The sequence below is a fragment of the Microplitis demolitor genome, chromosome 5 (genome assembly GCF_026212275.2).
Source record: "Microplitis demolitor isolate Queensland-Clemson2020A chromosome 5, iyMicDemo2.1a, whole genome shotgun sequence".
In the NCBI taxonomy this organism is placed as follows: domain Eukaryota; kingdom Metazoa; phylum Arthropoda; class Insecta; order Hymenoptera; family Braconidae; genus Microplitis; species Microplitis demolitor.
This window is the reverse complement of record NC_068549.1, coordinates 5,134,620-5,147,249: the sequence shown is the minus strand read 5'-3', so window position 1 is coordinate 5,147,249 and position 12,630 is coordinate 5,134,620. Positions and strand designations below refer to the sequence as shown.

The 12,630-nt window shown below is 27.6% G+C and overlaps 1 protein-coding gene and 1 long non-coding RNA gene across 4 annotated transcripts in view; both read right to left on the bottom strand.

Annotated features, from left to right (window-relative positions):
• LOC103580932 (carbonic anhydrase-related protein 10) overlaps positions 1 to 9,597 on the bottom strand; it is a 35,386-nt gene extending 25,789 nt beyond the window's left edge. The window contains exon 1 of one of the 3 annotated variants that reach the window (XM_053739022.1): positions 9,580 to 9,597. The gene's annotated coding sequence lies outside the window, so the exon portion shown is untranslated. Of the gene's footprint in view, positions 1 to 1,348; positions 1,398 to 8,028; positions 8,113 to 9,579 lie in introns of those variants that run through there. The other 2 variants (XM_014443888.2, XM_014443901.2) reach the window with 2 other exon arrangements.
• A 1,222-nt stretch (positions 9,598 to 10,819) lies between these two features.
• On the bottom strand, positions 10,820 to 12,183 carry LOC103580935 (uncharacterized). The gene is made up of 3 exons (XR_008403728.1): positions 12,067 to 12,183; positions 11,404 to 11,844; positions 10,820 to 10,949 (listed from the first exon to the last, which is right to left on the bottom strand). It is a non-coding gene; the product is annotated as an uncharacterized LOC103580935 (long non-coding RNA).
• Between the last annotated feature and the right edge of the window lie 447 nt (positions 12,184 to 12,630).

Below are 12,630 nucleotides of genomic sequence, written 5' to 3'. Positions count from 1 at the left end.
GGTGTGAAATAACAGTGTAAAAAATCCTCGGTGTAAATTATCCATGGTGTAATTTACACCATAAAAAGAGCGGTGTTAAAAATGGGTTAAATTTAACACTTTGTGGTGTTAAAATAAAATAATACTGGTGTAAGTGGTGTAATTTGGCGGTGTTAAAATGGTGTAAACAAAAAATTTCATGTACAGTTATTTTAACGCTGCTTTCGGTGTTGAAATTTAACACCGAAAATGTTAACATATGTTAAAATAGTAAGTATATCAGACTAAAACAAGTGTATCATCAAAGGGTGTTTTTTTTTATTATTAAATAGATGGACTTGAATAGTTACTACAAACAATGTGTCCTAAAATATGTTATATCTACTCTGTAAAAAATTTTGGTGTAAAAATGTCCTCGAAAACTTTACACTGCCGCGTGGTGTAAAATAACAGTGTAAAAAATCCTCGGTGTAATTTACACCATAAAAAGAGCGGTGTTAAAAAATGGGTTGAATTTAACACTTCGTAGTGTTAAAATAAAATAATACTGGTGTAAGTGGTGTAATTTGGCGGTGTTAAAATGGTGTAAACAACAAATTTCATGTACAGTTATTTTAATACTGCTTTCGGTGTTGAAATTCAACACCGAAAATGTTAACACCTACACCGCTTGGATTTATACCGATTTTTTTTAGTGTATGATCTTTTTTTTTAACTTGAAATTATCATAAATTATACATTTACACCCTTGGAAGTGTGAATGTTTTTTTATTCACATTACTGAAGTTAAACACGATATTTGGTGTAATTTTTACATCATAATTTTTACACCGATTCATTTACACTACACCGACTAAAAATTTTTTACAATATAATATAAAAGCCCATCGATTTAAAAAAAATAATCTTTTTAGTTGTGATAAAACGAATGAGTCGATTTTATAGTGGTGTTGACATAGAAAAATCGGAAGTTTTGTTGCTATGGTAGTGTGAGGTATTTCACCCTAACCCACCCTGTTAAACATTCTCTTTGATTTACTCGTAAATTTTTTTATTAGCAGACTTATGCCTCAAGTCTCAAAGTTTAAAAAAAAATTTTTTTTACTTGGAAATTTTTTTCTTTCCTAGTCAATTTTTAAAAATAAATTTGTCGAGATTATTGAAGAACTTTTTATTAACAAGGATATGGTAATTAATATTTCAATTAAGAAATGTTTGAAAAATAGAAAAATAAATAAATTTCATTGGGACTTTTTTTTTTTTTTTATTCTGTTATATTCGACGGAAAAAAAGCTGATGAAAAAATATATTGAGTCAGGATGAGACTCATGAGAAATGGTCGGATAATAAAAAGTTTAATTTTATATACCTTATACTGATAGATATAATGTTTTAGTAGCACAATAAAGTTTATCGAATTTACATAAGATCTACTTTTAAATTCCTCAACACAAAAAAATATATTATACAGGAAAAATATTGTTCTGTCTGGCTATTAAATTTATCTCATATTATCGAAAACTACGGAATAAAAATAATCGAAATTTAAAGATATGATACTTAGATAAAAATCTTTTGTATCACAGTATCACATTCAATTTTAAACTCAGGATATGATCTTAACAACAACTAGATAAATAAATCTGAAATTCCCAGACTGATTTAATGATAAATTTTTATATCAATTCGTCACCACATCGTTATTAATTGTCTTCCTCAATAAAATAAATTATTTAATCAACGACAATAATAAATTGGCTAAATTAATTAAACACCATTGAGTTTTTTCAAAGGAAACTTTTGACGTAATTGTCTTTACATCAATAACGTAATAATAAAGTTAATTAGTTAAAGCTGATGTCATTTGTATTATTCTTTTATTTATCGTTAGAGATTATGTTGAAAAGAATAATTTTTTTTTTAATGCAACAGACACTAAGTCTATGAATGTTACATTCTTAGTATCCTGTTGCATTTACTACTGCCTAAGACTGTTGCACACCCGAATAAGCTGTGATGAATTATTTAACAGTTTTCCTGAAAAACTATTATGCTATTGCATGAATTCTGTACAATATAGAAAAAGTATCTGTTAGCAGAAAAAAAATCTGTCTATCAATCCTGCGGGCCAGCATCAAAACTTACCGCTGTTTTCAAGCTCCTTGAGCTCAAAAAATTGCTGGGAGTACATTTTCGAGCTTTTCGAGCTCGAAAATACTTTTTTATGCCTTTGTTTTCGAAAAAAATCGTTTTTTACCATTTTTTCTCCATCATCTCTCGAACAAATTAACCGATTGAGACTGTTAAGGTGGCAATCGACGCATTTTATTGAGTTCTACAGCTGATCAGATTTTGATCGATTGATCTATCTAGTCGTGATTGATTTATCTAGTCGTTTTTGAGAAATTTCGGATATACTAAAAAAAATGATTTTTAATTCTTTCGACAACGGTTTCTCTTGAACGAATGAACCGATTTTGATGGCTGAGGTGTTGTTCGACGCAGCTTATGAAGTTTCAGAGCTCTATTGATTTTGAAATTAATCCAGCGAGCACATTACAAGTTATCAAAAAAAAAAACATTTTTGAAAACTTTTATTCTTGGAATATTTCTGAACGAGCCCTACCGATCAAGCTCACTTTTTCACAGCTTTTAGATATTGACAAACTGCATCGAATGCCACCCTGACGATGAAAATCGGTTCATCCGTTCAAAAGTTACAGATACACTGTAAAAAATTCCCATTAAATTTTACTATGGGTGCATTGTAACCCCGGACCATAAGAAAACTGGTACAAAATTTACAAGTGTGCCATAGTAAACGCATGCGCATAGGTTCCAATCGTGTCGTCTGCGCATACCGTTTACTATGGGACACTTGTAAATTTTGAACCAGTTTCCTTATGGTCCGGGGTTACAAAGCACCCATAGTAAAATTTAATGGGAATTTTTCACAGTGCACTGAAAAGTAATGTATATACATTGTTTCACAGTTATAAGTATACCACTTGGTATACTTATAACTGTGAAACAGTGAAAAGTCACTGGTTCAGATTTAGAGAGTACACTCGGACACCATTTTGAAATTAGTCAGAATAGCTTCCTAGAACCTCAAAACGTCAAGATCTGTTAATAGAAATCTGATTTTCGAAAATCGAACCGAAATCCTTAACTTCCCGAATTTTTGAAAATTTTAAATTTTCTTAGCGGGAAGTTAAAAATCATAGATTACAGCGAGAAATTATTGTACTTACAAAATGTTTATTATTATACTTATTATTTCATGGTTTTGCGTGATTTCGGTCAAATTTAATCTTTTTGGTGATAGCTCCTCTCAATACAAGCTATCAAGTAAGATAGAGAAGAATTAACATAGAGTTGAGGGTCCGCATTCAAAGCGTATTTCCATTCCAAATTCAAAGAAGTTTTTGAAAATTATGTACCATGAACAGAATTCTATAAATTTTGAAAAATTTAGGTTCTTCTACTATTGATCGATTTTCAACGCAAGTTCGTCTGACTCTGAAGTAAAATGGGTCACGATAGAAATTTCGTTGGTTAATTAATTTAAGTATCACAGTATGCTTTAATTTCTAAAGATCATATCCTTAAGAAGTTTAAGCAAACAGTTTGTCATTAAACATGCATATTGCTCAGGCTGATCAATTTGCCTCGTTATTTTTACAAACCGTAACTATAAGCATTTTTAAACAGGAACACATTTTTTTAAATTAAAAATAGTGTCTCATTAGTCTCGATCTCCCCTGCTAAAAGATGCATTTTTTTAATAAAAAAAATGTATAATTCCAATCTGATGAAAAAATAGACTTCTCTTTGAATTTTTTAAAATGCAGTAAGGCGTTAAAATGTCCCAGCCATTAAAAAGACACGAGACACGTCATTCACTTAGTTCGCTATTTCTAGAAAATGATATTTCATGAAATTTATTTATAAATTTGATCATAGAAAATAACTTATAAAGAATCCAATAATATATTTATTGATTGTCCCGAGTTATGACTGTTTCATCGATTATTTCGGTAGTTTTAGCACTTGCAATTAATATTTCACTAATTGCTGATGGGGGATAATATCACAGCTTTGGATATCAATTAAATCATATAAAAAAATCAATGCAGCCACTTGATGCTTTTGTGATAATGAATAGCACATACATTTAACATGAAACAATTTTTATCCCTCAATTCAGACATTGTTATATTATTTGCTGTAATTACTCAGAAAAAAAATTTCAAGTGAAAAAAAAAAAAAAAAAAATTTTTCATCAATCGAAAAGTGACCGACAAAAGACCCAGGTAGTGAACTCAAAACCGAAAACTTAAGAATTTTTTGTTCTATATTAAGCTGCATGAAGTTTTTCTGTTCTATAACTTCATTAAAAATAAAAACTGTGGTCAAATATCTGCCGGCTCTATTTTTCGGACCATTTATTGAGAATAATAAAATTTTCGCCAACTTCAGCCTTTTTCAATAAAGTTTTTTGGTTTTATTGTGATTTCGGTAAGATATCGTTTTTTCGGCTAAATATTTTTACCTGGATATTCATTAAATTTGTTGTAAAGTTAAAAATTTTATCAATCCTTCGCGAATTCAAATTACGGTAAATTACCATATTTTACCGCGAAATTTGCTGCATTGTACGGAAATTTTCAGCAAAATATTATAGAATACGGCAACTTGCGGAAAAATGCGGTAATTTTCGGTAAAATTCGGTAATTTCGGTAGAATACGGAGCATTAAGGCCATTGCTGGTAATTTACCGCAATTTTTACCATAACACAGTGAAATAATTCACTTCACGGTAAAATGCCGTAGTTTTACCGTAAATTTGTACATTTACGGTGAAATGTTGCAATATTACCGCAAATTTTCGGGAAAATACCGGACTTATACTGAAACATGTTGCGTTTAAACGTGATTTACCGCAGAATAACACAATTTGCGGTAAAGTAACGTATTTTTTACTATAATTCGACCGAATATCGTTAATTACGGTAATTTTCGTATTTTATGGTCATTTACCGTATTTACAGATCCGTCAGGGATTTGGCTTTTATGGAAATTTTTATCTATTTCAAAAAAAATTTTTCAACAATTTTTTCGCATGATAATCATTCAAATTTAAAATAACGAAAAATTTTGGCTTGATAATTCTTTAATTTCGAAAATTTAAAGAATTCTCGATTTAACTTCTGAGATTCTATATTCAAAACTCGAAATTAAATTTTTTAAGTAAAAGATTTCATCAGCACAGTTTAATAATTTTTTTGAAAAAAATGTTCAAAATTTGGAACTTAAATGTTATCTTTACAAGTTTGCTGTCATGAATATTTATGAAGCAATTTTCATAGCAAGAGGGTAAAAAAACAAACTAAATTTGATATTTATTTTGATACTTCAATATAGAATTCAGATGATAATAAATTTATATTATTTTCTTATCTTACATTCCTAGAATTTTTTAAATTTATAATGTCTTAATATCATATTTACATTTAATTATTATTGTTTTACGAAAAATAAAGTTGGTCGATAAGATAAAAGGTTTCCAGGATTTTAAATCAGGATTAAAATGAATACCGATAACCGATGGAGAAAACGCTATTATCAACCTCGAACAATATCCAATAACTGGTTTAACGCTGGGTATAAGTTCATCTGTAGATAATCAAGTAGCTGCATCATATCATATGTTAATACTGAGATAATTCATCTGAGCGTTCAATTAATTCAAATCCAATTGAAATTCAAATTTTCCATACACCATATAGATGAATTAACAATAATTTTAATCAAAGAAGCAAAAAAATTTATCATAATTTAGGATTTCCCAAAAAATATTTAAAATTTATAAATTTGCGAAGTAGAAAAATTTTACAAATGTTAGTAAGTTAAAAAATTTGAAGTCATGTTTCTTCACCACGTACTTTAAATTTGTCTTAAATATGGAAAGACATTGTATATATTTTAATACTTATGAATGCGATATTTGATATATTAACAAATACCTAATTTTTCATAAAATTACCATAAAATAGTAATGCGATCGATCGATGGCTATATTATGTTATCTTGAAGATAAATCATCTATACTTTACTGCATGGTAATAGCATATCACTGGATTAGTAAATCGATTCCACGCACGTTCAAGTTTAAATGGCAACACGTATTTTTTTGATGTACTGTCTGGTCGTTTATCTAACAACGGGTATAATAATCTGCTCTAAGGATATTGTTGATAACAAACCGAGAATTCAGAAATTTCTTTATCATATTTATGTACTTTGTCACTCAGTAGAAATAATAACATAGATGTAATACATCTAATACTAATTATTATTATTGTTATTATTATTATTATTATTATTATTATTATTATTATTATTATTATTATTATTATTATTATTATTATTATTATTATTATTATTATTATCACAGATTTATATTTTATCAAATAAAAATATATGATGAGTTCCACGTAATTCACTATTTCCATTTATTATGCAATTGTAAATAAAAATTAATAGTGATATTGATTTGTTGATAACAAATAACAAAAATTTTTATCTTCGATTTTGTAATCTTAATAATTTTCATAAATGAAATTTAAATATATATATATATATATATATATATATATATATATATATATATATATATATATATATATATATATGTATATATATAAATAGAGGAAGGGGGACGGGCAAAACGGGGTACTTAAGGAAATACAGTTTTCGAGGATTATTATAGTAGTTGCCGTTAAAAAAAAATTTCATGTGGGTAAAATGGGGTACTCCCTAAAAATCTAAAAAAAAATTCTGGGTATTAAATAAATTTTATTAAATTAAAATATTTTGTAAGTGATTTGCATCAAGAAAAATTATATTTTTTGTAATTACAGTAGGACCTCGTTATTAGACTAGCTCGGAGCTGTAGGGGAAAGAATTCTTAGAATTGAGGTGCACCCACGATTGTACTTAACAGCGTTTGCGCCCAAACCTCGCTATAAGACTATCGCCGTTTTGCGTTTTATTTATGTATTCGGTTCAACTCTACTCTATTATACAGTGAATCTATTTCATATATAATCATAAATAAACAGAATTTAGTCGTTCTTTTCTGTTAATTAATTATGTGATACCACGAAATTTGAAGTATTCTTTATGAAAATAAATTATTTAATGTACAATCTTTATGTATGTACATTTTATCTCGATTTTAGTCGTACTGGTCGTTAGTCTTATAGCGAGGTTTCGCCACAAAACTTTTATTGAGTAGTTGGTGGGGGAAGTGTTCCGAGCGAGTTTTAACAAATTGAGGGGAAGAGTCTTATAATGAGATCCTACTGTATTGGATACAGGGGAAAAAAAAATTTTTTATAGTTTTTATCATAAAACAAGTTATTAATAATTTTCAACTGACACTCGATTTTTGAAAAAGTTTAATAAAAGAAAATTCAAAATTATACTCAATTATATTTGCAAAAGGGATTTCGGAATGTTTGAAAAACATTTGAAAAAAAAATTCTGTATAAAATTTTCTACCCCGTTTGCCCTTCCCCCCACCTGTCCCGACACCTATTTTATATATAATTATATCTATTTACATATATAAAAGGTAAGAAACTCAGTACCTGATTACTCGTCTATTTGTAAATATATATTCATCAAATTTTACCAAAAATAGCTATACAAATGTATGAAGTAATCGAATACTAAGTTTGTAACCTTGTATACTAATTGAATTTTTCCAAAACTAAATGCAATTAGCACTTAAATTAATTAGATTTAATGACCTACAGTAAATTCATGTAACTTGAACTTGTCGCTCAATATCAATCGCCAATAAAAACAATATTTAGAAAAACATCATAAATATCAATATAATTTTTATCTCGAGTAATCAACATTCTGTATAATTCAAATTTTTGAGTAAAAAAAAATGTTAATATTTTGAAAAGACGGTCCCAATTACTCTGATTAAATGATAGTTACTCAGATTGACTGTAATTGATCGATACTTACTTAGAAAATAGTCCGACACCGTTTTCCAACTTTTACCATACTAGGAGGGCAGCGAACAGGGACATTGATTATCGAACTTTCAATCGTTTCAATTCTTTCATCAAATGGTATAAATTTTTTCGACACTTCTGCTGGTAATTTACTTTCAGTATTATTATTATTATTATCAGTCATTGCCAGTGGTAGTAAAAATAATAATAAAATTAAATTAAAAAATATATAAATTTTCATGCTGTGACACATTCTATAAGACTTATATTCACTTGACTGAATTAAAGAAAAGAGTTGATCAACGCATATACGGTCGTTCCCCTCCTATTACGTATCTTTTGTCGCAATGCGCATATATATACACACCAATACTCTATTAGAATGATTTTATCATTGAGGTAGATACGAGAACTATATGCATCTATATATAGGTACAAATTGATAATACACATATACATAAACACGTTTCATTGAAAAATAAATAGCTTTCAATTTTTTTTTTTTTATTTTATCAAAAACTAATAGTACAGATAACTACTTTTTCAAAATAATCTGACTTTTCAATTTTTTTATTTGTTATCTATTTACAGAAAATTTATTATTTTTTATTACTTATCTATTTTTTGTGTAAAAAATTTTTTCCGTTTTAAATTCTCTAAATTAAAAAAATTTAGTCGTAGCTTCAAAACGTTTTTAATAAAAAGTTATTATTGCAATAAGTTTTAATAGTTCAATAAAAATTTAAACTAATTTACTTAATATAAATAAATTGTCTGACTAGTGTATGAACATCTCGACTAAAAGTGTTAGTTTTATTAAGAGAGCTTTGATCTTTTTTCTCTGTCACACTTTAGTCGATGAACGGTACTATCCTTGTTGCACTTGCGCAGTAAATGGAAACTTTGTCCACGTTTTTCTCTTAAACAAATGAACACTTGAAAAATTTAAATGTAGATTGCTCGATTATTGAGTAATGTATCGAACCTCGTTTTGAATTTAGCGCGCGGGTACAGCAGCATCCTGTACATGAGTGTATTTAAGTGTTTTATTGTGTTAAAAAGTTACTAATGTTTATTTATTATCTTTATGAAATATATCAACTAAGTTTTATATAACAATACTAATTATATGAAAAAATTTTTACAGAGTATGAAATTAAATAACTTTGAAGTTACTGAAATAGCTAAGAGCTAACCTCAATCTAAAGTAACATTTTAAAATTAAATGTTAACTAAATAATTTATAATCATAAGTGTTTTTTATTAAGACTCTTTCAGTTCACTTTGTTTTTAAATAAATGTTTATAATAAATAAAATTAAATGGAATTCACTGGTTTAACGAGTGAGCTAAGCGATCATCTTAGTCCACTGGTTGAATCAGTGAATTTCATGAGTTGAATTGGTGAATCGAGCGATCACTGGTTCAACCCTTGAATTTCACTGGTTCATTTTAAGAGAGTAGACCCTCCTTAAATAAACTGGATTTAATTTATTATTGCAACGTTATATTTCTGATATTTTTTAATAATTCCAATATATACGATTTTTTTTTCGCCATACCTGCACCGAAAGTTTAAATTCCCGCCCTGTTTAGATGAAAGAAAGTCATTCTTTTCTTCAATGAGAAAACAAATAATGAAAATTAGCGCATGTGCTATTCTTCCCACAGAGACAAAAATTGAAGGTTTCAGGTTCAGATCTGGTGAAAAATAGTATACATAACACATACAAAGGTAGGATGACTCAATCCGCGTGTTTGCCACCCTCGTTTTCGGCTCAGGTACGCAACTGTACACATGGGTTAGAATTTCCTACTTTCCTCCCGAGGTGTGTAATGTACTATTATACTCTATAAAGTTGGATTCTTTGTTTAATACTGGGTGTCACTAGATGCATTCAATAGCTTATGTAATAAATGCATGGAGAAAAACTCCGTTTAGTGTCTAAAGTCAGCGTTACGCAGTCAGAAGTATAAAAATAATTTACTTTATTTTTATGAAATTGGATACTTTGTTTAATACTATTCACTTAACATAACTTGACTCAATAAAAAAAAAGTCAACTTTGGTGTCATGTAGTATCAATTAATAGAGATATGTAAGGTTATGAAATTCAGCTGACGTTGCACTGATCTACACATGCGTGTGCTGATTAATTGACTGCGCATGTGCAGTCTAGAGATTTTGGTCATGTTAATAAGCAGCTAAATTGAAAGTGACGTCCTAAAAGAAAAAGGTGATAGTCATAGGTTAGTAATTTGCTTGAATTATTGAGTAGGGATATACACCGCCCATTTTACTAAAATTCAGTGGTTTAATATGAAAATGAGTGTTAATACATATTAAACCACTCTTTTGACCAATCAGAAAGAATTGCGTTTTAATAAAAAATTTTATGAGGCTGAGTTTAGCCAGTTAGCGGCGTATTCTTCGACATGAGTTACGTAAACTTAACTTTTTAAGGACTACAAAATAAATCGATTAAAACATTAAAACTTAAATAGTTAAATGTATTAATTAAAGACAGTTGAGCACTTAACTTCAAATGTAGACAGTTTCTACCCCAACCACTGAAATTTTTATTATTGTATGCATAAAAAACCTTCAAGTATTCATCGTAAAATCATGTATAGTTGAGCTATAAGAAATATCGATAAAACAATTGTTGTGTCAAGAGACTTGCTCAAGATTCTAGAATTAAATAAAAATGTAAATGTCATTTTATTAAATCTATCAAGATATTTACATGATAGTCTTTATACTCATTGAAAAATATATTCATTTTTAATGCGATGATTTAAAATAGTAATAGTCATATCTTTTTATTATCAATTCAACTGCGACAGTATAAAACTTTACAAGATTTAAATTACTTTATCTATCTACTTGATTATTAGTTTGACATACTTTTCATGTATTATTCAGGCGTATCTGAAAATAATTTTAAATAGTTATTAATTGACATGAAAACTTTATTTTTACTCAAATAGCTTGAAAAACAACTTTTTTTCAATTTGAATCTAAACTTGAAATTAATTACTATTCAGTTTTCTCTCATGAAGAAAATTTATAAAAAAATATATTAAATATATATATATATATATATATATAAAATTATAAAATAAATATCGGTATCATATACGATATAAAAAATATTAAAAGGTACACTTAACATATTTCTTTATATTTTTCTACATGTATTTTTTATATATTCTAAGATATATTTTTAATATATTTAAATTACATTTAAAATATATAAAATATATATGAAAATGCTAGCTATTAAAAATATATTTTTTACATTTTAACATATATTTTTTTTTATAAATTTTTTTTTATGGGGGTTATTAATTAATAATAATTTATAATTATTGAGATAACATACTATATCAATTCTCGGCATTCTCCATGCGGATCAAGGATTTGTCCGGATGAACATTTCGATCCGTGTCTCAAACGTAGTGGCATATCAATAATTTCTCGTCCTTCTTCTTCGGCTGCAAAAATATCCGATACATTGGATTGCGGATTGCTTGGAATATTTTCATTATTTTTTTCGTCAGATTCTGAAGACTCAGAACTATCTTGTTTATTGACGGATTTATCAGTTGTTTCTGATGAATCTTCATTTGAAGAAGACGAATCACTGGTATTAGCACTGATTTTTAAAATACACAAAAAATATAATAAAATAATTATTTTTACTTTACGTGAGACCATCTTGCATGTTTAATGTTTAATAGATTCAAGAGCTAAAGAGCACACTTTTATTCTCGAGGAATGGAAACTTTATGATTACGCTGGATGATTTGTTATTGACCTATGTCTATAAAAAAAATAAATATTATTTTAGTTACATAAATAAGTTATCTAAGCTTATCGCTTATGTATCTGTTTTTTTTTTTTCATCGTAATTTAAAATGTATAAGCTATTAAAGAATATTTTAATAATTTAACATATTAATTTACAAAAAAAAATTATATGTTTAATCAAAACATATTTGATTTTTGAACTGTGCAAATATATAAATATTTTGAAGTTTCATACAGTACAAAATAAAATCAAAATAAACCATTAGAATATGACGGAATATTAAAGTATAGATATCAAACAATGGAACGTGAGTACAGAGAGTTTAATTGACCGCGAGCTACAATCGGACCGCGTCTTGATAAACATTTAGATTATTGTGATATTAATCCAATTGAGTACAATCTGTCAGCAAAATCACCAGACAAAATGACCTCTATAATAATACTATTTCACAGTACGTTTCAACAGTTGCATCATTTCAGAATTTATTGCGACATTTTAAATTTCCTAGTAATCTTTAATTTAAAACGCGGGAAATTTCGAAATTAAATTTAGAGAAAGAGAGTAATAATTTGTCAAAAATTTTTTGACACTTATCAAATTTAATCCTTTGTATTTTCATTAATAGGTTAAATAAAATAAAACGAAATTGGTCGAATTTTTAAAAAATATTTCATTTATAAAATTAATTAAATTCCTATATCACGTGAACGAAGAAGTTGAGCCACTTAAATGACAGGAACTTTTTTGTAGAGGATAAAATTTTCTAAACGATCGTTATCTGCATTTTTACTGTAA